The sequence below is a fragment of the Megalopta genalis genome, unplaced genomic scaffold, assembly GCF_051020955.1.
Source record: "Megalopta genalis isolate 19385.01 unplaced genomic scaffold, iyMegGena1_principal scaffold0295, whole genome shotgun sequence".
NCBI lineage: Eukaryota > Metazoa > Arthropoda > Insecta > Hymenoptera > Halictidae > Megalopta > Megalopta genalis.
Window position 1 is genome coordinate 25,001 of NW_027476364.1, and position 22,500 is coordinate 47,500.

At 35.0% G+C, this 22,500-nt stretch overlaps 1 non-coding gene across 1 annotated transcript; it reads right to left on the reverse strand.

The window, feature by feature from the left end:
- Positions 1-931: 931 nt before the first annotated feature.
- Positions 932-2,852, reverse strand: LOC143263025 (small subunit ribosomal RNA). The gene has a single exon (XR_013036612.1). It is a non-coding gene; the product is annotated as a small subunit ribosomal RNA (ribosomal RNA).
- Positions 2,853-22,500: the final 19,648 nt, after the last annotated feature.

The following is a 22,500-nucleotide window of genomic DNA, read 5'->3' on the forward strand; positions in this document are numbered from 1 at the left end:
ACGGCCGGCTCTAGCTGGGTGTCATATATATATACGTCCCACGCTCATGCTGCCACTAGCGCGCAACAGAGTAGGGTGTCAATGACAACGACACAGCATTGAAACGAGCTACACAAGCCGGTCTCTCTTGATACCAATGTAAACGAGCATTAAGTTATCTTCAGACTGCCCGATATTTTCGTCCTTTGGACTTTCCCAACGATTCCTTTTTTTCTTTTTTTTTTTTACACCACAGCGAAGACTTGAGGAAGCGTGATTAGCACGCTCGCATCCCTCCCTGTCCTACTACAACTGTGTGTGTGTGTGTGTAAAGAAAGAAAAAAGAATACATTGGCTTTCTCTCTATCGAGAAGATGGCCTACGCAACGCAGATCAAAGGCCTAATACGTGTAATATAATACGCGTCTGGCCGTGTATAAATCACGCACGAATGATCTGGTCGGGCCCAACTCTTCTCGTACGCTTATTTTTCCGTGTTGAGGCACTATCATAAAATCACACAAACCCCAACACGTGTGTGTCTTGGAAGGAAGATGGCCTACGCAACGCAGATCAAAGGCCTAATACGTGTAGTACACACGTCTGCCGTGTAAATCACGCACGAATGATCTGGTCGGGCCCAACTCTTCTCCACCACACCACATCCCAACTTTGTACATTTTTATATATTTTTGTGCGTTGGGGCACCTTCATAATCACAAACCCCAACAACACATATATCTCTCTCTCTTTGAAAGATTTGTTGTGGCCTACGCAACGCAGATCAAAGGCCTAATACGTGTAGTACACACGTCTGGCCGTGTAAATCACGCACGAATGATCTGGCGGGCTCAACAATATCTTTTTTTTTTATATGAATTCTTATCCACAAACTAATCGAATTCATTTTCTCTCCTCCTCTCCTCTCTCTTTGAGATATATTGGAACATTGTAATGATCCTTCCGCAGGTTCACCTACGGAAACCTTGTTACGACTTTTACTTCCTCTAAATAATCAAGTTTGGTCATCTTCCCGGCATCATCGGCAATGCCGAAACATTGCCGCGCACCAGTCCGAAGACCTCACTAAATCATTCAATCGGTAGTAGCGACGGGCGGTGTGTACAAAGGGCAGGGACGTAATCAACGCGAGCTTATGACTCGCGCTTACTGGGAATTCCTCGTTCATGGGGAATAATTGCAAGCCCCAATCCCTAGCACGAAGGAGGTTCAGCGGGTTACCCGGGCCTTTCGGCCAGGGAACACACGCTGATTCCTTCAGTGTAGCGCGCGTGCGGCCCAGAACATCTAAGGGCATCACAGACCTGTTATTGCTCAATCTCGTGCGGCTAGAAGCCGCCTGTCCCTCTAAGAAGATTTGTTTGTACGTTGGTAGTAAAAACCCCACCGGCAGAAGCCGAGAGCCTTCGAGATACCATAATTACGTCTATTTAGCAGGCTAGAGTCTCGTTCGTTATCGGAATTAACCAGACAAATCGCTCCACCAACTAAGAACGGCCATGCACCACCACCCACCGAATCAAGAAAGAGCTATCAATCTGTCAATCCTTCCGGTGTCCGGGCCTGGTGAGGTTTCCCGTGTTGAGTCAAATTAAGCCGCAGGCTCCACTCCTGGTGGTGCCCTTCCGTCAATTCCTTTAAGTTTCAGCTTTGCAACCATACTTCCCCCGGAACCCAAAAGCTTTGGTTTCCCGGAAGCTGCCCGCCGAGTCATCGTAGGAACTTCGGCGGATCGCTAGCTGGCATCGTTTATGGTTAGAACTAGGGCGGTATCTGATCGCCTTCGAACCTCTAACTTTCGTTCTTGATTAATGAAAACATTTTTGGCAAATGCTTTCGCTTCTGTCCGTCTTGCGACGATCCAAGAATTTCACCTCTAACGTCGCAATACGAATGCCCCCATCTGTCCCTATTAATCATTACCTCGGGGTTCCGAAAACCAACAAAATAGAACCGAGGTCCTATTCCATTATTCCATGCACACAGTATTCAGGCGAAGGTAGCCTGCTTTGAGCACTCTAATTTGTTCAAAGTAAACGTACCGGCCCACCTCGACACTCAGTGAAGAGCACCGCGATGGGATATTAGTTGGACCGCCCCGTGAAGAGCAAAGCCCACCGGTAGGACGTACCACATAATGCCAGTTAAACACCGCGAGCGATGAACCGACACTGTGACACACAGATTCAACTACGAGCTTTTTAACCGCAACAACTTTAATATACGCTATTGGAGCTGGAATTACCGCGGCTGCTGGCACCAGACTTGCCCTCCAATGGATCCTCGTTAAAGGATTTAAAGTGTACTCATTCCGATTACGGGGCCTCGGATGAGTCCCGTATCGTTATTTTTCGTCACTACCTCCCCGTGCCGGGAGTGGGTAATTTGCGCGCCTGCTGCCTTCCTTGGATGTGGTAGCCGTTTCTCAGGCTCCCTCTCCGGAATCGAACCCTGATTCCCCGTTACCCGTTACAACCATGGTAGGCGCAGAACCTACCATCGACAGTTGATAAGGCAGACATTTGAAAGATGCGTCGCCGGTGCTATAAGACCATGCGATCAGCACAAAGTTATTCAGAGTCACCAAAGCAAACGATGGACGAGTGTAAACACCCGCCACCGATTGGTTTTGATCTAATAAAAGCGTTCCTACCATCTCTGGTCGGAACTCTGTTTTGCATGTATTAGCTCTAGAATTACCACAGTTATCCAAGTAAATTTTAGTACGATCTAAGAAACCATAACTGATTTAATGAGCCATTCGCGGTTTCACCTTAATACGGCATGTACTGAGACATGCATGGCTTAATCTTTGAGACAAGCATATGACTACTGGCAGGATCAACCAGGGAACTATACAATATGTATATATAAAATGGACAAAATTTAAATCCTTTTCCATCGTCGCCTGTTTCATATATATATGTCAGGTCGACACACCACTTTTCTCTTTCAAATATGTACAAGTTTTGCCACATTCCGCGCTTGTAACATATCTTCTTTAACGCTCAATTTCTTTCATTTTTCTACCATACAGATATTTTACCGTACGCCCAAAAACGTACGTATTATATTTTTGTTCTATCGTAAAATCACATTTTTCTACGTACGCCAGCTTCGTACGTTTCTATCTTTGCCTTCATAAAATCACAAGATAATTTTATCTTCAAGAGTCTCGCTATTAACATCTTGTAAGATAAATGTACGTCCCAGCTAAAACGTACAAATACTTCAAGTTAAGTAATAATATATCATCGCTATTGACAAATTTTTAAGATCCAAGACACAGTTCTCTCTATATGTTTTAATATTTTTTATGTACTCAAATATATTCAAAGGAAAAAGTACATGGGTGATGCCATAGTCGTGGAAGCGCGTACGCTCACGCTGATCTTCTGACCGCCGGAAGCACGAAACCTCTGATCTGGGCAAAATCGGCAAGCCGAGGAAGAACGGACAGGACACATGCTGGACTGGCGAGAAAGCGTGTTCTTCCGCTCGCGCTAGGCATTTCGATTTCTGACACCTCTTGATTTAAAAAATCAGTTTTTTGATAGTTTTCTCTCTCCACTGGGCTATTCATTTTAGCCACAGTTTTCAATTGGTACGATTTGCTTCCAAATCTTACAGATGCATTTTAAAAAATTTTTCCATCGCTCGGACAGAAGAGTCGATTGCTCAGTGAGTACGAGTATACATACAAAGTGCATACGGGTAACCAACCCCGTAGGGCTTGCCACATATGGGCCATTCGGTCAAAGACACCGACCCGTGGCCACGCTGTGTGGAGAAAAGTCCGTAACGTAAACGGCACGAAACAGTCAGGACCGAAGCCCCGAAGGAGCTCTGAGACAGCTTCTCGACCGAGATCGTAGAATTGGCCCAAAACCCGCTCTGCTCCGTCCGCCTCGCACGGACCGTGTATCTCTTATAGATACCGAACGGCCGGCAAGGACGCCGGCGCCGCCGGCCGAATAGCACGCGCGCTTACGAGTGTAAACCGCCGCGGCAACAGACCGCCCGGCCGTGCTGTTGTAACATAGCGCGTGAACGAACGAAAAAAAAATTTATAGTAAACATTAAAATAAATTACACCACCGTAAACTAGACAAAAAATTACACATTTTTTCCCAATATGAAAATTTTCACAAACTTTTCAAAGTCCCATCGCATCGAGTAAACTTTTTTAATAACGCTTCCGCACGATTCTAAATGCTTAATCCATATGTGAAATCGTTCACTGATCACGAATATCGTATTTAAAAAAATTACAAAAATTTATTTTTCCAAATAATCAAAAAAAACCGAAAAATCACAAGAGTAAAGTACCATTATTTTAAACAATATGTCGTTCTAAATGCTTAATCCCTATGTAAAAAAGTTATCTAAGCAAGAATATGTAATTGAAAAAAATTAGAAAAATTTATTTTAGCCGTAAATCGAAAATAATGGGGACACCGGAGCTGTTCGAAGCGCCGAGACGCGCCGCGTACGGCCGAATATTTTCTAAGTCCCAACGTACCGATCAAGAGTAAAGTACCATTTTCCTACATTAGATTTCGTTCTAAATGCTTAATCCCTATGTAAAAACGTTAGTTAAGCAAGAATATCGTATTTTTAAAAAAATCTAATGATAGGATTTCCCAGAAAATTGAAAAAACCGTAAAATGTCAAGAGTAAAGTGCCATTTTCTGACATTAGATTTCGTTCTAAATGCTTAATCCCTATGTAAAAACGTTAGTTAAGCAAGAATATCGTATTTTTAAAAAAATCTAATGATAGGATTTCCCAGAAAATTGAAAAAACCGTAAAATGTCAAGAGTAAAGTGCCATTTTCTGACATTAGATTTCGTTCTAAATGCTTAATCCCTATGTAGAAACGTTAGTTAAGCAAGAATATCGTATTTTTAAAAAAATCTAATGATAGGATTTTTCAGAAAATTGAAAAAACCGTAAAATGTCAAGAGTAAAGTGCCCTTATTTTAAACAATGTATCGTTCTAAATGCTTAATCCCTATGTAAAAAAGTTATTTTAGCAGGAATATGTTATTGAAAAAAATTAGAAAAATTTATTTTAGCCGTAAATCGAAAATAATGGGGACACCGGAGCTGTTCGAAGCGCCGAGCGCGCCGCGTACGCCCGAATATTTTCAAAGTCCCAACGTACCGATCAAGAGTAAAGTACCATTTTCCTACATTAGATTTCGTTCTAAATACTTAATCCCTATGTAAAAACGTTAGTTAAGCAAGAATATCGTATTTTTAAAAAAATCTAATGATAGGATTTTCCAGAAAATTGAAAAAACCGAAAAATGTCAAGAGTAAAGTGCCATTTTCTGACATTAGATTTCGTTCTAAATGCTTAATCCCTATGTAGAAACGTTAGTTAAGCAAGAATATCGTATTCTTAAAAAAATCTAATGATAGGATTTTTCAGAAAATTGAAAAAACCGTAAAATGTCAAGAGTAAAGTGCCCTTATTTTAAACAATGTATCGTTCTAAATGCTTAATCCCTATGTAAAAAAGTTATTTAAGCAAGAATATGTTATTGAATAAAATGAGAAAAATTTATTTTAGCCGTAAATCGAAAATAATGGATCGAGCGAATCGGTCGATTGCGCCGAGACGCGCTATGATGCAACAGACGAGCGATTGGAACGCCCGAATATTTTCAAAGTCCCAACGTACCGATCAAGAGTAAAGTACCATTTTCCTACATTAGATTTCGTTCTAAATGCTTAATCCCTATGTAAAAACGTTAGTTAAGCAAGAATATCGTATTTTTAAAAAAATCTAATGATAGGATTTCCCAGAAAATTGAAAAAACCGAAAAATGTCAAGAGTAAAGTGCCATTTTCTGACATTAGATTTCGTTCTAAATGCTTAATCCCTATGTAGAAACGTTAGTTAAGCAAGAATATCGTATTTTTAAAAAAATCTAATGATAGGATTTTTCAGAAAATTGAAAAAACCGTAAAATGTCAAGAGTAAAGTGCCCTTATTTTAAACAATGTATCGTTCTAAATGCTTAATCCCTATGTAAAAAAGTTATTTTAGCAGGAATATGTTATTGAAAAAAATTAGAAAAATTTATTTTAGCCGTAAATCGAAAATAATGGATCGAGCGAATCGGTCGATTGCGCCGAGACGCGCTATGATGCAACAGACGAGCGATTGGAACGCCCGAATATTTTCAAAGTCCCAACGTACCGATCAAGAGTAAAGTACCATTTTCCTACATTAGATTTCGTTCTAAATGCTTAATCCCTATGTAAAAACGTTAGTTAAGCAAGAATATCGTATTTTTAAAAAAATCTAATGATAGGATTTCCCAGAAAATTGAAAAAACCGAAAAATGTCAAGAGTAAAGTGCCATTTTCTGACATTAGATTTCGTTCTAAATGCTTAATCCCTATGTAGAAACGTTAGTTAAGCAAGAATATCGTATTTTTAAAAAAATCTAATGATAGGATTTTTCAGAAAATTGAAAAAACCGTAAAATATCAAGAGTAAAGTGCCCTTATTTTAAACAATGTATCGTTCTAAATGCTTAATCCCTATGTAAAACAGTTATTTTAGCAGGAATATGTTATTGAAAAAAATTAGAAAAATTTATTTTAGCCGTAAATCGAAAATAATGGGGACACCGGAGCTGTTCGAAGCGCCGAGCGCGCCGCGTACGCCCGAATATTTTCAAAGTCCCAACGTACCGATCAAGAGTAAAGTACCATTTTCCTACATTAGATTTCGTTCTAAATACTTAATCCCTATGTAAAAACGTTAGTTAAGCAAGAATATCGTATTTTTAAAAAAATCTAATGATAGGATTTTCCAGAAAATTGAAAAAACCGAAAAATGTCAAGAGTAAAGTGCCATTTTCTGACATTAGATTTCGTTCTAAATGCTTAATCCCTATGTAGAAACGTTAGTTATGCAAGATTATCGTATTTTTAAAAAAATCTAATGATAGGATTTTTCAGAAAATTGAAAAAACCGTAAAATGTCAAGAGTAAAGTGCCCTTATTTTAAACATTATATCGTTCTAAATGCTTAATCCCTATGTAAAAAAGTTATCTAAGCAAGAATATGTTATTGAATAAAACGAGAAAAATTTATTTTAGCCGTAAATCGAAAATAATGGGTCGAGCGAATCGGTCGATTGCGCCGAGACGCGCTATGATGCAACAGACGAGCGATTGGAACGCCCGAATATTTTCAAAGTCCCAACGTACCGGTCAAGAGTAAAGTACCATTTTCCTACATTAGATTTCGTTCTAAATGCTTAATCCCTATGTAAAAACGTTAGTTAAGCAAGAATATCGTATTTTTAAAAAAATCTAATGATAGGATTTCCCAGAAAATTGAAAAAACCGAAAAATGTCAAGAGTAAAGTGCCATTTTCTGACATTAGATTTCGTTCTAAATGCTTAATCCCTATGTAGAAACGTTAGTTAAGCAAGAATATCGTATTTTTAAAAAAATCTAATGATAGGATTTTTCAGAAAATTGAAAAAACCGTAAAATATCAAGAGTAAAGTGCCCTTATTTTAAACAATGTATCGTTCTAAATGCTTAATCCCTATGTAAAACAGTTATTTTAGCAGGAATATGTTATTGAAAAAAATTAGAAAAATTTATTTTAGCCGTAAATCGAAAATAATGGGGACACCGGAGCTGTTCGAAGCGCCGAGCGCGCCGCGTACGCCCGAATATTTTCAAAGTCCCAACGTACCGATCAAGAGTAAAGTACCATTTTCCTACATTAGATTTCGTTCTAAATGCTTAATCCCTATGTAAAAACGTTAGTTAAGCAAGAATATCGTATTTTTAAAAAAATCTAATGATAGGATTTCCCAGAAAATTGAAAAAACCGAAAAATGTCAAGAGTAAAGTGCCATTTTCTGACATTAGATTTCGTTCTAAATGCTTAATCCCTATGTAGAAACGTTAGTTAAGCAAGAATATCGTATTTTTAAAAAAATCTAATGATAGGATTTTTCAGAAAATTGAAAAAACCGTAAAATATCAAGAGTAAAGTGCCCTTATTTTAAACAATGTATCGTTCTAAATGCTTAATCCCTATGTAAAACAGTTATTTTAGCAGGAATATGTTATTGAAAAAAATTAGAAAAATTTATTTTAGCCGTAAATCGAAAATAATGGGGACACCGGAGCTGTTCGAAGCGCCGAGCGCGCCGCGTACGCCCGAATATTTTCAAAGTCCCAACGTACCGATCAAGAGTAAAGTACCATTTTCCTACATTAGATTTCGTTCTAAATACTTAATCCCTATGTAAAAACGTTAGTTAAGCAAGAATATCGTATTTTTAAAAAAATCTAATGATAGGATTTTCCAGAAAATTGAAAAAACCGAAAAATGTCAAGAGTAAAGTGCCATTTTCTGACATTAGATTTCGTTCTAAATGCTTAATCCCTATGTAGAAACGTTAGTTATGCAAGATTATCGTATTTTTAAAAAAATCTAATGATAGGATTTTTCAGAAAATTGAAAAAACCGTAAAATGTCAAGAGTAAAGTGCCCTTATTTTAAACATTATATCGTTCTAAATGCTTAATCCCTATGTAAAAAAGTTATCTAAGCAAGAATATGTTATTGAATAAAACGAGAAAAATTTATTTTAGCCGTAAATCGAAAATAATGGGTCGAGCGAATCGGTCGATTGCGCCGAGACGCGCTATGATGCAACAGACGAGCGATTGGAACGCCCGAATATTTTCAAAGTCCCAACGTACCGGTCAAGAGTAAAGTACCATTTTCCTACATTAGATTTCGTTCTAAATGCTTAATCCCTATGTAAAAACGTTAGTTAAGCAAGAATATCGTATTTTTAAAAAAATCTAATGATAGGATTTTCCAGAAAATTGAAAAAACCGAAAAATGTCAAGAGTAAAGTGCCATTTTCTGACATTAGATTTCGTTCTAAATGCTTAATCCCTATGTAGAAACGTTAGTTAAGCAAGAATATCGTATTTTTAAAAAAATCTAATGATAGGATTTTTCAGAAAATTGAAAAAACCGTAAAATGTCAAGAGTAAAGTGCCATTATTTTAAACAATGTATCGTTCTAAATGCTTAATCCCTATGTAAAAAAGTTATTTAAGCAAGAATATGTTATTGAAAAAAATTAGAAAAATTTATTTTAGCCGTAAATCGAAAATAATGGGGACACCGGAGCTGTTCGAAGCGCCGAGACGCGCCGCGTACGGCCGAATATTTTCTAAGTCCCAACGTACCGATCAAGAGTAAAGTACCATTTTCCTACATTAGATTTCGTTCTAAATGCTTAATCCCTATGTAAAAACGTTAGTTAAGCAAGAATATCGTATTTTTAAAAAAATCTAATGATAGGATTTCCCAGAAAATTGAAAAAACCGAAAAATGTCAAGAGTAAAGTGCCATTTTCTGACATTAGATTTCGTTCTAAATGCTTAATCCCTATGTAGAAACGTTAGTTAAGCAAGAATATCGTATTTTTAAAAAAATCTAATGATAGGATTTTTCAGAAAATTGAAAAAACCGTAAAATATCAAGAGTAAAGTGCCCTTATTTTAAACAATGTATCGTTCTAAATGCTTAATCCCTATGTAAAACAGTTATTTTAGCAGGAATATGTTATTGAAAAAAATTAGAAAAATTTATTTTAGCCGTAAATCGAAAATAATGGGGACACCGGAGCTGTTCGAAGCGCCGAGCGCGCCGCGTACGCCCGAATATTTTCAAAGTCCCAACGTACCGATCAAGAGTAAAGTACCATTTTCCTACATTAGATTTCGTTCTAAATACTTAATCCCTATGTAAAAACGTTAGTTAAGCAAGAATATCGTATTTTTAAAAAAATCTAATGATAGGATTTTCCAGAAAATTGAAAAAACCGAAAAATGTCAAGAGTAAAGTGCCATTTTCTGACATTAGATTTCGTTCTAAATGCTTAATCCCTATGTAGAAACGTTAGTTATGCAAGATTATCGTATTTTTAAAAAAATCTAATGATAGGATTTTTCAGAAAATTGAAAAAACCGTAAAATGTCAAGAGTAAAGTGCCCTTATTTTAAACATTATATCGTTCTAAATGCTTAATCCCTATGTAAAAAAGTTATCTAAGCAAGAATATGTTATTGAATAAAATGAGAAAAATTTATTTTAGCCGTAAATCGAAAATAATGGGTCGAGCGAATCGGTCGATTGCGCCGAGACGCGCTATGATGCAACAGACGAGCGATTGGAACGCCCGAATATTTTCAAAGTCCCAACGTACCGGTCAAGAGTAAAGTACCATTTTCCTACATTAGATTTCGTTCTAAATGCTTAATCCCTATGTAAAAACGTTAGTTAAGCAAGAATATCGTATTTTAAAAAAAATCTAATGATAGGATTTTCCAGAAAATTGAAAAAACCGAAAAATGTCAAGAGTAAAGTGCCATTTTCTGACATTAGATTTCGTTCTAAATGCTTAATCCCTATGTAGAAACGTTAGTTAAGCAAGAATATCGTATTTTTAAAAAAATCTAATGGTAGGATTTTTCAGAAAATTGAAAAAACCGTAAAATGTCAAGAGTAAAGTGCCCTTATTTTAAACATTATATCGTTCTAAATGCTTAATCCCTATGTAAAAAAGTTATCTAAGCAAGAATATGTTATTGAATAAAATGAGAAAAATTTATTTTAGCCGTAAATCGAAAATAATGGGTCGAGCGAATCGGTCGATTGCGCCGAGACGCGCTATGATGCAACAGACGAGCGATTGGAACGCCCGAATATTTTCAAAGTCCCAACGTACCGATCAAGAGTAAAGTACCATTTTCCTACATTAGATTTCGTTCTAAATGCTTAATCCCTATGTAAAAACGTTAGTTAAGCAAGAATATCGTATTTTTAAAAAAATCTAATGATAGGATTTCCCAGAAAATTGAAAAAACCGAAAAATGTCAAGAGTAAAGTGCCATTTTCTGACATTAGATTTCGTTCTAAATGCTTAATCCCTATGTAGAAACGTTAGTTAAGCAAGAATATCGTATTTTTAAAAAAATCTAATGATAGGATTTTTCAGAAAATTGAAAAAACCGTAAAATGTCAAGAGTAAAGTGCCCTTATTTTAAACAATGTATCGTTCTAAATGCTTAATCCCTATGTAAAAAAGTTATTTTAGCAGGAATATGTTATTGAAAAAAATTAGAAAAATTTATTTTAGCCGTAAATCGAAAATAATGGGGACACCGGAGCTGTTCGAAGCGCCGAGCGCGCCGCGTACGCCCGAATATTTTCAAAGTCCCAACGTACCGATCAAGAGTAAAGTACCATTTTCCTACATTAGATTTCGTTCTAAATACTTAATACCTATGTAAAAACGTTAGTTAAGCAAGAATATCGTATTTTTAAAAAAATCTAATGATAGGATTTTCCAGAAAATTGAAAAAACCGAAAAATGTCAAGAGTAAAGTGCCATTTTCTGACATTAGATTTCGTTCTAAATGCTTAATCCCTATGTAGAAACGTTAGTTAAGCAAGAATATCGTATTCTTAAAAAAATCTAATGATAGGATTTTTCAGAAAATTGAAAAAACCGTAAAATGTCAAGAGTAAAGTGCCCTTATTTTAAACAATGTATCGTTCTAAATGCTTAATCCCTATGTAAAAAAGTTATTTAAGCAAGAATATGTTATTGAATAAAATGAGAAAAATTTATTTTAGCCGTAAATCGAAAATAATGGATCGAGCGAATCGGTCGATTGCGCCGAGACGCGCTATGATGCAACAGACGAGCGATTGGAACGCCCGAATATTTTCAAAGTCCCAACGTACCGATCAAGAGTAAAGTACCATTTTCCTACATTAGATTTCGTTCTAAATGCTTAATCCCGATGTAAAAACGTTAGTTAAGCAAGAATATCGTATTTTTAAAAAAATCTAATGATAGGATTTCCCAGAAAATTGAAAAAACCGAAAAATGTCAAGAGTAAAGTGCCATTTTCTGACATTAGATTTCGTTCTAAATGCTTAATCCCTATGTAGAAACGTTAGTTAAGCAAGAATATCGTATTTTTAAAAAAATCTAATGATAGGATTTTTCAGAAAATTGAAAAAACCGTAAAATATCAAGAGTAAAGTGCCCTTATTTTAAACAATGTATCGTTCTAAATGCTTAATCCCTATGTAAAAAAGTTATTTTAGCAGGAATATGTTATTGAAAAAAATTAGAAAAATTTATTTTAGCCGTAAATCGAAAATAATGGGGACACCGGAGCTGTTCGAAGCGCCGAGCGCGTCGCGTACGCCCGAATATTTTCAAAGTCCCAACGTACCGATCAAGAGTAAAGTACCATTTTCCTACATTAGATTTCGTTCTAAATACTTAATCCCTATGTAAAAACGTTAGTTAAGCAAGAATATCGTATTTTTAAAAAAATCTAATGATAGGATTTTCCAGAAAATTGAAAAAACCGGAAAATGTCAAGAGTAAAGTGCCATTTTCTGACATTAGATTTCGTTCTAAATGCTTAATCCCTATGTAGAAACGTTAGTTAAGCAAGAATATCGTATTCTAAAAAAAATCTAATGATAGGATTTTTCAGAAAATTGAAAAAACCGTAAAATGTCAAGAGTAAAGTGCCCTTATTTTAAACAATGTATCGTCCTAAATGCTTAATCCCTATGTAAAAAAGTTATTTAAGCAAGAATATGTTATTGAATAAAATGAGAAAAATTTATTTTAGCCGTAAATCGAAAATAATGGATCGAGCGAATCGGTCGATTGCGCCGAGACGCGCTATGATGCAACAGACGAGCGATTGGAACGCCCGAATATTTTCAAAGTCCCAACGTACCGATCAAGAGTAAAGTACCATTTTCCTACATTAGATTTCGTTCTAAATGCTTAATACCTATGTAAAAACGTTAGTTAAGCAAGAATATCGTATTTTTAAAAAAATCTAATGATAGGATTTCCCAGAAAATTGAAAAAACCGAAAAATGTCAAGAGTAAAGTGCCATTTTCTGACATTAGATTTCGTTCTAAATGCTTAATCCCTATGTAGAAACGTTAGTTAAGCAAGAATATCGTATTTTTAAAAAAATCTAATGATAGGATTTTTCAGAAAATTGAAAAAACCGTAAAATGTCAAGAGTAAAGTGCCCTTATTTTAAACAATGTATCGTTCTAAATGCTTAATCCCTATGTAAAAAAGTTATTTTAGCAGGAATATGTTATTGAAAAAAATTAGAAAAATTTATTTTAGCCGTAAATCGAAAATAATGGATCGAGCGAATCGGTCGATTGCGCCGAGACGCGCTATGATGCAACAGACGAGCGATTGGAACGCCCGAATATTTTCAAAGTCCCAACGTACCGATCAAGAGTAAAGTACCATTTTCCTACATTAGATTTCGTTCTAAATACTTAATCCCTATGTAAAAACGTTAGTTAAGCAAGAATATCGTATTTTTAAAAAAATCTAATGATAGGATTTTCCAGAAAATTGAAAAAACCGAAAAATGTCAAGAGTAAAGTGCCATTTTCTGACATTAGATTTCGTTCTAAATGCTTAATCCCTATGTAGAAACGTTAGTTATGCAAGATTATCGTATTTTTAAAAAAATCTAATGATAGGATTTTTCAGAAAATTGAAAAAACCGTAAAATGTCAAGAGTAAAGTGCCCTTATTTTAAACATTATATCGTTCTAAATGCTTAATCCCTATGTAAAAAAGTTATCTAAGCAAGAATATGTTATTGAATAAAACGAGAAAAATTTATTTTAGCCGTAAATCGAAAATAATGGGTCGAGCGAATCGGTCGATTGCGCCGAGACGCGCTATGATGCAACAGACGAGCGATTGGAACGCCCGAATATTTTCAAAGTCCCAACGTACCGGTCAAGAGTAAAGTACCATTTTCCTACATTAGATTTCGTTCTAAATGCTTAATCCCTATGTAAAAACGTTAGTTAAGCAAGAATATCGTATTTTTAAAAAAATCTAATGATAGGATTTTCCAGAAAATTGAAAAAACCGAAAAATGTCAAGAGTAAAGTGCCATTTTCTGACATTAGATTTCGTTCTAAATGCTTAATCCCTATGTAGAAACGTTAGTTAAGCAAGAATATCGTATTTTTAAAAAAATCTAATGATAGGATTTTTCAGAAAATTGAAAAAACCGTAAAATGTCAAGAGTAAAGTGCCATTATTTTAAACAATGTATCGTTCTAAATGCTTAATCCCTATGTAAAAAAGTTATTTAAGCAAGAATATGTTATTGAAAAAAATTAGAAAAATTTATTTTAGCCGTAAATCGAAAATAATGGGGACACCGGAGCTGTTCGAAGCGCCGAGACGCGCCGCGTACGGCCGAATATTTTCTAAGTCCCAACGTACCGATCAAGAGTAAAGTACCATTTTCCTACATTAGATTTCGTTCTAAATGCTTAATCCCTATGTAAAAACGTTAGTTAAGCAAGAATATCGTATTTTTAAAAAAATCTAATGATAGGATTTTCCAGAAAATTGAAAAAACCGAAAAATGTCAAGAGTAAAGTGCCATTTTCTGACATTAGATTTCGTTCTAAATGCTTAATCCCTATGTAGAAACGTTAGTTAAGCAAGAATATCGTATTTTTAAAAAAATCTAATGATAGGATTTTTCAGAAAATTGAAAAAACCGTAAAATGTCAAGAGTAAAGTGCCATTATTTTAAACAATGTATCGTTCTAAATGCTTAATCCCTATGTAAAAAAGTTATTTAAGCAAGAATATGTTATTGAAAAAAATTAGAAAAATTTATTTTAGCCGTAAATCGAAAATAATGGGGACACCGGAGCTGTTCGAAGCGCCGAGACGCGCCGCGTACGGCCGAATATTTTCTAAGTCCCAACGTACCGATCAAGAGTAAAGTACCATTTTCCTACATTAGATTTCGTTCTAAATGCTTAATCCCTATGTAAAAACGTTAGTTAAGCAAGAATATCGTATTTTTAAAAAAATCTAATGATAGGATTTCCCAGAAAATTGAAAAAACCGAAAAATGTCAAGAGTAAAGTGCCATTTTCTGACATTAGATTTCGTTCTAAATGCTTAATCCCTATGTAGAAACGTTAGTTAAGCAAGAATATCGTATTTTTAAAAAAATCTAATGATAGGATTTTTCAGAAAATTGAAAAAACCGTAAAATATCAAGAGTAAAGTGCCCTTATTTTAAACAATGTATCGTTCTAAATGCTTAATCCCTATGTAAAACAGTTATTTTAGCAGGAATATGTTATTGAAAAAAATTAGAAAAATTTATTTTAGCCGTAAATCGAAAATAATGGGGACACCGGAGCTGTTCGAAGCGCCGAGCGCGCCGCGTACGCCCGAATATTTTCAAAGTCCCAACGTACCGATCAAGAGTAAAGTACCATTTTCCTACATTAGATTTCGTTCTAAATACTTAATCCCTATGTAAAAACGTTAGTTAAGCAAGAATATCGTATTTTTAAAAAAATCTAATGATAGGATTTTCCAGAAAATTGAAAAAACCGAAAAATGTCAAGAGTAAAGTGCCATTTTCTGACATTAGATTTCGTTCTAAATGCTTAATCCCTATGTAGAAACGTTAGTTATGCAAGATTATCGTATTTTTAAAAAAATCTAATGATAGGATTTTTCAGAAAATTGAAAAAACCGTAAAATGTCAAGAGTAAAGTGCCCTTATTTTAAACATTATATCGTTCTAAATGCTTAATCCCTATGTAAAAAAGTTATCTAAGCAAGAATATGTTATTGAATAAAATGAGAAAAATTTATTTTAGCCGTAAATCGAAAATAATGGGTCGAGCGAATCGGTCGATTGCGCCGAGACGCGCTATGATGCAACAGACGAGCGATTGGAACGCCCGAATATTTTCAAAGTCCCAACGTACCGGTCAAGAGTAAAGTACCATTTTCCTACATTAGATTTCGTTCTAAATGCTTAATCCCTATGTAAAAACGTTAGTTAAGCAAGAATATCGTATTTTAAAAAAAATCTAATGATAGGATTTTCCAGAAAATTGAAAAAACCGAAAAATGTCAAGAGTAAAGTGCCATTTTCTGACATTAGATTTCGTTCTAAATGCTTAATCCCTATGTAGAAACGTTAGTTAAGCAAGAATATCGTATTTTTAAAAAAATCTAATGGTAGGATTTTTCAGAAAATTGAAAAAACCGTAAAATGTCAAGAGTAAAGTGCCCTTATTTTAAACATTATATCGTTCTAAATGCTTAATCCCTATGTAAAAAAGTTATCTAAGCAAGAATATGTTATTGAATAAAATGAGAAAAATTTATTTTAGCCGTAAATCGAAAATAATGGGTCGAGCGAATCGGTCGATTGCGCCGAGACGCGCTATGATGCAACAGACGAGCGATTGGAACGCCCGAATATTTTCAAAGTCCCAACGTACCGATCAAGAGTAAAGTACCATTTTCCTACATTAGATTTCGTTCTAAATGCTTAATCCCTATGTAAAAACGTTAGTTAAGCAAGAATATCGTATTTTTAAAAAAATCTAATGATAGGATTTCCCAGAAAATTGAAAAAACCGAAAAATGTCAAGAGTAAAGTGCCATTTTCTGACATTAGATTTCGTTCTAAATGCTTAATCCCTATGTAGAAACGTTAGTTAAGCAAGAATATCGTATTTTTAAAAAAATCTAATGATAGGATTTTTCAGAAAATTGAAAAAACCGTAAAATATCAAGAGTAAAGTGCCCTTATTTTAAACAATGTATCGTTCTAAATGCTTAATCCCTATGTAAAACAGTTATTTTAGCAGGAATATGTTATTGAAAAAAATTAGAAAAATTTATTTTAGCCGTAAATCGAAAATAATGGGGACACCGGAGCTGTTCGAAGCGCCGAGCGCGCCGCGTACGCCCGAATATTTTCAAAGTCCCAACGTACCGATCAAGAGTAAAGTACCATTTTCCTACATTAGATTTCGTTCTAAATGCTTAATCCCTATGTAAAAACGTTAGTTAAGCAAGAATATCGTATTTTTAAAAAAATCTAATGATAGGATTTCCCAGAAAATTGAAAAAACCGAAAAATGTCAAGAGTAAAGTGCCATTTTCTGACATTAGATTTCGTTCTAAATGCTTAATCCCTATGTAGAAACGTTAGTTAAGCAAGAATATCGTATTTTTAAAAAAATCTAATGATAGGATTTTTCAGAAAATTGAAAAAACCGTAAAATATCAAGAGTAAAGTGCCCTTATTTTAAACAATGTATCGTTCTAAATGCTTAATCCCTATGTAAAACAGTTATTTTAGCAGGAATATGTTATTGAAAAAAATTAGAAAAATTTATTTTAGCCGTAAATCGAAAATAATGGGGACACCGGAGCTGTTCGAAGCGCCGAGCGCGCCGCGTACGCCCGAATATTTTCAAAGTCCCAACGTACCGATCAAGAGTAAAGTACCATTTTCCTACATTAGATTTCGTTCTAAATACTTAATCCCTATGTAAAAACGTTAGTTAAGCAAGAATATCGTATTTTTAAAAAAATCTAATGATAGGATTTTCCAGAAAATTGAAAAAACCGAAAAATGTCAAGAGTAAAGTGCCATTTTCTGACATTAGATTTCGTTCTAAATGCTTAATCCCTATGTAGAAACGTTAGTTAAGCAAGAATATCGTATTCTTAAAAAAATCTAATGATAGGATTTTTCAGAAAATTGAAAAAACCGTAAAATGTCAAGAGTAAAGTGCCCTTATTTTAAACAATGTATCGTTCTAAATGCTTAATCCCTATGTAAAAAAGTTATTTAAGCAAGAATATGTTATTGAATAAAATGAGAAAAATTTATTTTAGCCGTAAATCGAAAATAATGGATCGAGCGAATCGGTCGATTGCGCCGAGACGCGCTATGATGCAACAGACGAGCGATTGGAACGCCCGAATATTTTCAAAGTCCCAACGTACCGATCAAGAGTAAAGTACCATTTTCCTACATTAGATTTCGTTCTAAATGCTTAATCCCTATGTAAAAACGTTAGTTAAGCAAGAATATCGTATTTTTAAAAAAATCTAATGATAGGATTTCCCAGAAAATTGAAAAAACCGAAAAATGTCAAGAGTAAAGTGCCATTTTCTGACATTAGATTTCGTTCTAAATGCTTAATCCCTATGTAGAAACGTTAGTTAAGCAAGAATATCGTATTTTTAAAAAAATCTAATGATAGGATTTTTCAGAAAATTGAAAAAACCGTAAAATATCAAGAGTAAAGTGCCCTTATTTTAAACAATGTATCGTTCTAAATGCTTAATCCCTATGTAAAACAGTTATTTTAGCAGGAATATGTTATTGAAAAAAATTAGAAAAATTTATTTTAGCCGTAAATCGAAAATAATGGGGACACCGGAGCTGTTCGAAGCGCCGAGCGCGCCGCGTACGCCCGAATATTTTCAAAGTCCCAACGTACCGATCAAGAGTAAAGTACCATTTTCCTACATTAGATTTCGTTCTAAATACTTAATCCCTATGTAAAAACGTTAGTTAAGCAAGAATATCGTATTTTTAAAAAAATCTAATGATAGGATTTTCCAGAAAATTGAAAAAACCGAAAAATGTCAAGAGTAAAGTGCCATTTTCTGACATTAGATTTCGTTCTAAATGCTTAATCCCTATGTAGAAACGTTAGTTAAGCAAGAATATCGTATTCTTAAAAAAATCTAATGATAGGATTTTTCAGAAAATTGAAAAAACCGTAAAATGTCAAGAGTAAAGTGCCCTTATTTTAAACAATGTATCGTTCTAAATGCTTAATCCCTATGTAAAAAAGTTATTTAAGCAAGAATATGTTATTGAATAAAATGAGAAAAATTTATTTTAGCCGTAAATCGAAAATAATGGATCGAGCGAATCGGTCGATTGCGCCGAGACGCGCTATGATGCAACAGACGAGCGATTGGAACGCCCGAATATTTTCAAAGTCCCAACGTACCGATCAAGAGTAAAGTACCATTTTCCTACATTAGATTTCGTTCTAAATGCTTAATCCCGATGTAAAAACGTTAGTTAAGCAAGAATATCGTATTTTTAAAAAAATCTAATGATAGGATTTCCCAGAAAATTGAAAAAACCGAAAAATGTCAAGAGTAAAGTGCCATTTTCTGACATTAGATTTCGTTCTAAATGCTTAATCCCTATGTAGAAACGTTAGTTAAGCAAGAATATCGTATTTTTAAAAAAATCTAATGATAGGATTTTTCAGAAAATTGAAAAAACCGTAAAATATCAAGAGTAAAGTGCCCTTATTTTAAACAATGTATCGTTCTAAATGCTTAATCCCTATGTAAAAAAGTTATTTTAGCAGGAATATGTTATTGAAAAAAATTAGAAAAATTTATTTTAGCCGTAAATCGAAAATAATGGGGACACCGGAGCTGTTCGAAGCGCCGAGCGCGCCGCGTACGCCCGAATATTTTCAAAGTCCCAACGTACCGATCAAGAGTAAAGTACCATTTTCCTACATTAGATTTCGTTCTAAATGCTTAATACCTATGTAAAAACGTTAGTTAAGCAAGAATATCGTATTTTTAAAAAAATCTAATGATAGGATTTCCCAGAAAATTGAAAAAACCGAAAAATGTCAAGAGTAAAGTGCCATTTTCTGACATTAGATTTCGTTCTAAATGCTTAATCCCTATGTAGAAACGTTAGTTAAGCAAGAATATCGTATTTTTAAAAAAATCTAATGATAGGATTTTTCAGAAAATTGAAAAAACCGTAAAATGTCAAGAGTAAAGTGCCCTTATTTTAAACAATGTATCGTTCTAAATGCTTAATCCCTATGTAAAAAAGTTATTTTAGCAGGAATATGTTATTGAAAAAAATTAGAAAAATTTATTTTAGCCGTAAATCGAAAATAATGGGGACACCGGAGCTGTTCGAAGCGCCGAGCGCGCCGCGTACGCCCGAATATTTTCAAAGTCCCAACGTACCGATCAAGAGTAAAGTACCATTTTCCTACATTAGATTTCGTTCTAAATACTTAATCCCTATGTAAAAACGTTAGTTAAGCAAGAATATCGTATTTTTAAAAAAATCTAATGATAGGATTTTCCAGAAAATTGAAAAAACCGAAAAATGTCAAGAGTAAAGTGCCATTTTCTGACATTAGATTTCGTTCTAAATGCTTAATCCCTATGTAGAAACGTTAGTTATGCAAGATTATCGTATTTTTAAAAAAATCTAATGATAGGATTTTTCAGAAAATTGAAAAAACCGTAAAATGTCAAGAGTAAAGTGCCCTTATTTTAAACATTATATCGTTCTAAATGCTTAATCCCTATGTAAAAAAGTTATCTAAGCAAGAATATGTTATTGAATAAAATGAGAAAAATTTATTTTAGCCGTAAATCGAAAAAAAGACTGTTCGTTTCTCTGTCTCTCTCGCGCGATCGAAGTATTGATGTTTCCCGGCAATGTAATGGGATATTAATTAAACTTTATACACGAAATTACTCGTTTTGATCCCCGCTACACAGCCGTATACTTTTTATAATTTTGTGGAATCGGGAACCTTGAAATATTTAACATAACGCGGATCGTCTGTCTCTGTCTCTTTCTAGATCGGAATAATCGATGTTTCCCGGCAAACTATTGGGAGTTTAATTAAACTTTATACATGAAATTACTCGTTTTGATCCCCGCTACACAGCCGTATACTTTTTATAATTTTGTGGAATCGGTAACCTGGAGATATTTAACATAACGCGGATCGTCTATCTCTGTCTCTTTCTAGATCGGAATAATCGATGTTTCCCGGCAAAGTAATGGGAGATTAATTAAACTTTATACACGAAATTACTCGTTTTGATCCCCGCTACACAGCCGTATACTTTTTATAATTTTGTGGAATCGGAAACCTTGAAATATTTAACATAACGCGGATCGACTGTCTCTGTCTCTTTCTAGATCGGAATAATCGATGTTTCCCGGCAGACTATTGGGAGTTTAATTAAACTTTATACATGAAATTACTCGTTTTGATCCCCGCTACACAGCCGTATACTTTTTATAATTTTGTGGAATCGGTAACCTGGAGATATTTAACATAACGCGGATCGTCTATCTCTGTCTCTTTCTAGATCGGAATAATCGATGTTTCCCGGCAAACTAATGGGAGTTTAATTAAACTTTATACACGAAATTACTCGTTTTGATCCCCGCTACACAGCCGTATACTTTTTATAATTTTGTGGAATCGGGAACCTTGAAATATTTAACATAACGCGGATCGTCTGTCTCTGTCTCTTTCTAGATCGGAATAATCGATGTTTCCCGGCAAACTAATGGGATATTAATTAAACTTTATACACGAAATTACTCGTTTTGATCCCTGCTACACAGCCGTATACTTTTTATAATTTTGTGGAATCGGGAACCTTGAAATATTTAACATAACGCGGATCGTCTATCTCTGTCTCTTTCTAGATCGGAAGAATCGATGTTTCCCGGCAAACTAATGGGAGTTTAATTAAACTTTATGCATCAAATCATTCAGTTTGACTCCTGCAACACAACCAAACACTCTCTGTAATTTTCTGAACTGAAAAACCACTGAAATTGCGCTCGAAATGCGGAGCGACGGGTCGACGCGTCTGCACTGTGCGACAGCTAGTCAAAACGTCCGAACAGCGTATTGTTTTCGATCTCTTGGTATAATATTCGTATTCCTTGCTGTGTATAGCTTCCGATCGATTATTGCAATGGTCAAAGTTCCAGCGGCGTAATGCTTTCCATAAGATTACATTAATATAACCAGCGGCATATTGCTTTCTGTCTTGTAATGAAAATTTTATAACCAAGTACCAACGGCGTATTGCTTTCGTTCGGATAATGGAGATTTTACAACCAAGTACCAGCGGTTTCTGTCTTATAATTAAATTATTATAATAAAATAAAGTACCAGCGGCGTGTTACTTTCGTTCGGATAATGGAGATTTTATGTCCAGCGGCGTAGTGCTTTCTATCTTGTAATGTAATTCTTATTACAAAGTACCAGCGGCGTATTGCTTCGTACCAGCGGCGTATTGCTTTTTTACCAGCGGCGTATTGCTTCGTACCAGCGGCGTATTGCTTTTTTTTCCAGCGGCGTATTGGTTCGTACCAGCGGCGTATTGCTTTTTTACCAGCGGCGTATTGCTTCGTACCAGCGGCGTATTGCTTTTTTTTCCAGCGGCGTATTGGTTCGTACCAGCGGCGTATTGCTTTTTTTTCCAGCGGCGTATTGTTTCGTACCAGCGGCGTATTGCTTTCCGTAACCTCGAAAAACACAAAGTGCCAGCGGCGTGTTGCTTTGGAAAATAGAGCCAACATCAGCGGCATTCCGGCCTGTGCTCGGTTGGGCACGGAAACGCGACTGACCAATAGGAAGGTTAATTTTCGCCGAATGCAACGTCTGATCTTTCTATATCATGGTTTTGCAACGTCTGATCTTTCTAAATCGCGATAGTGCAAC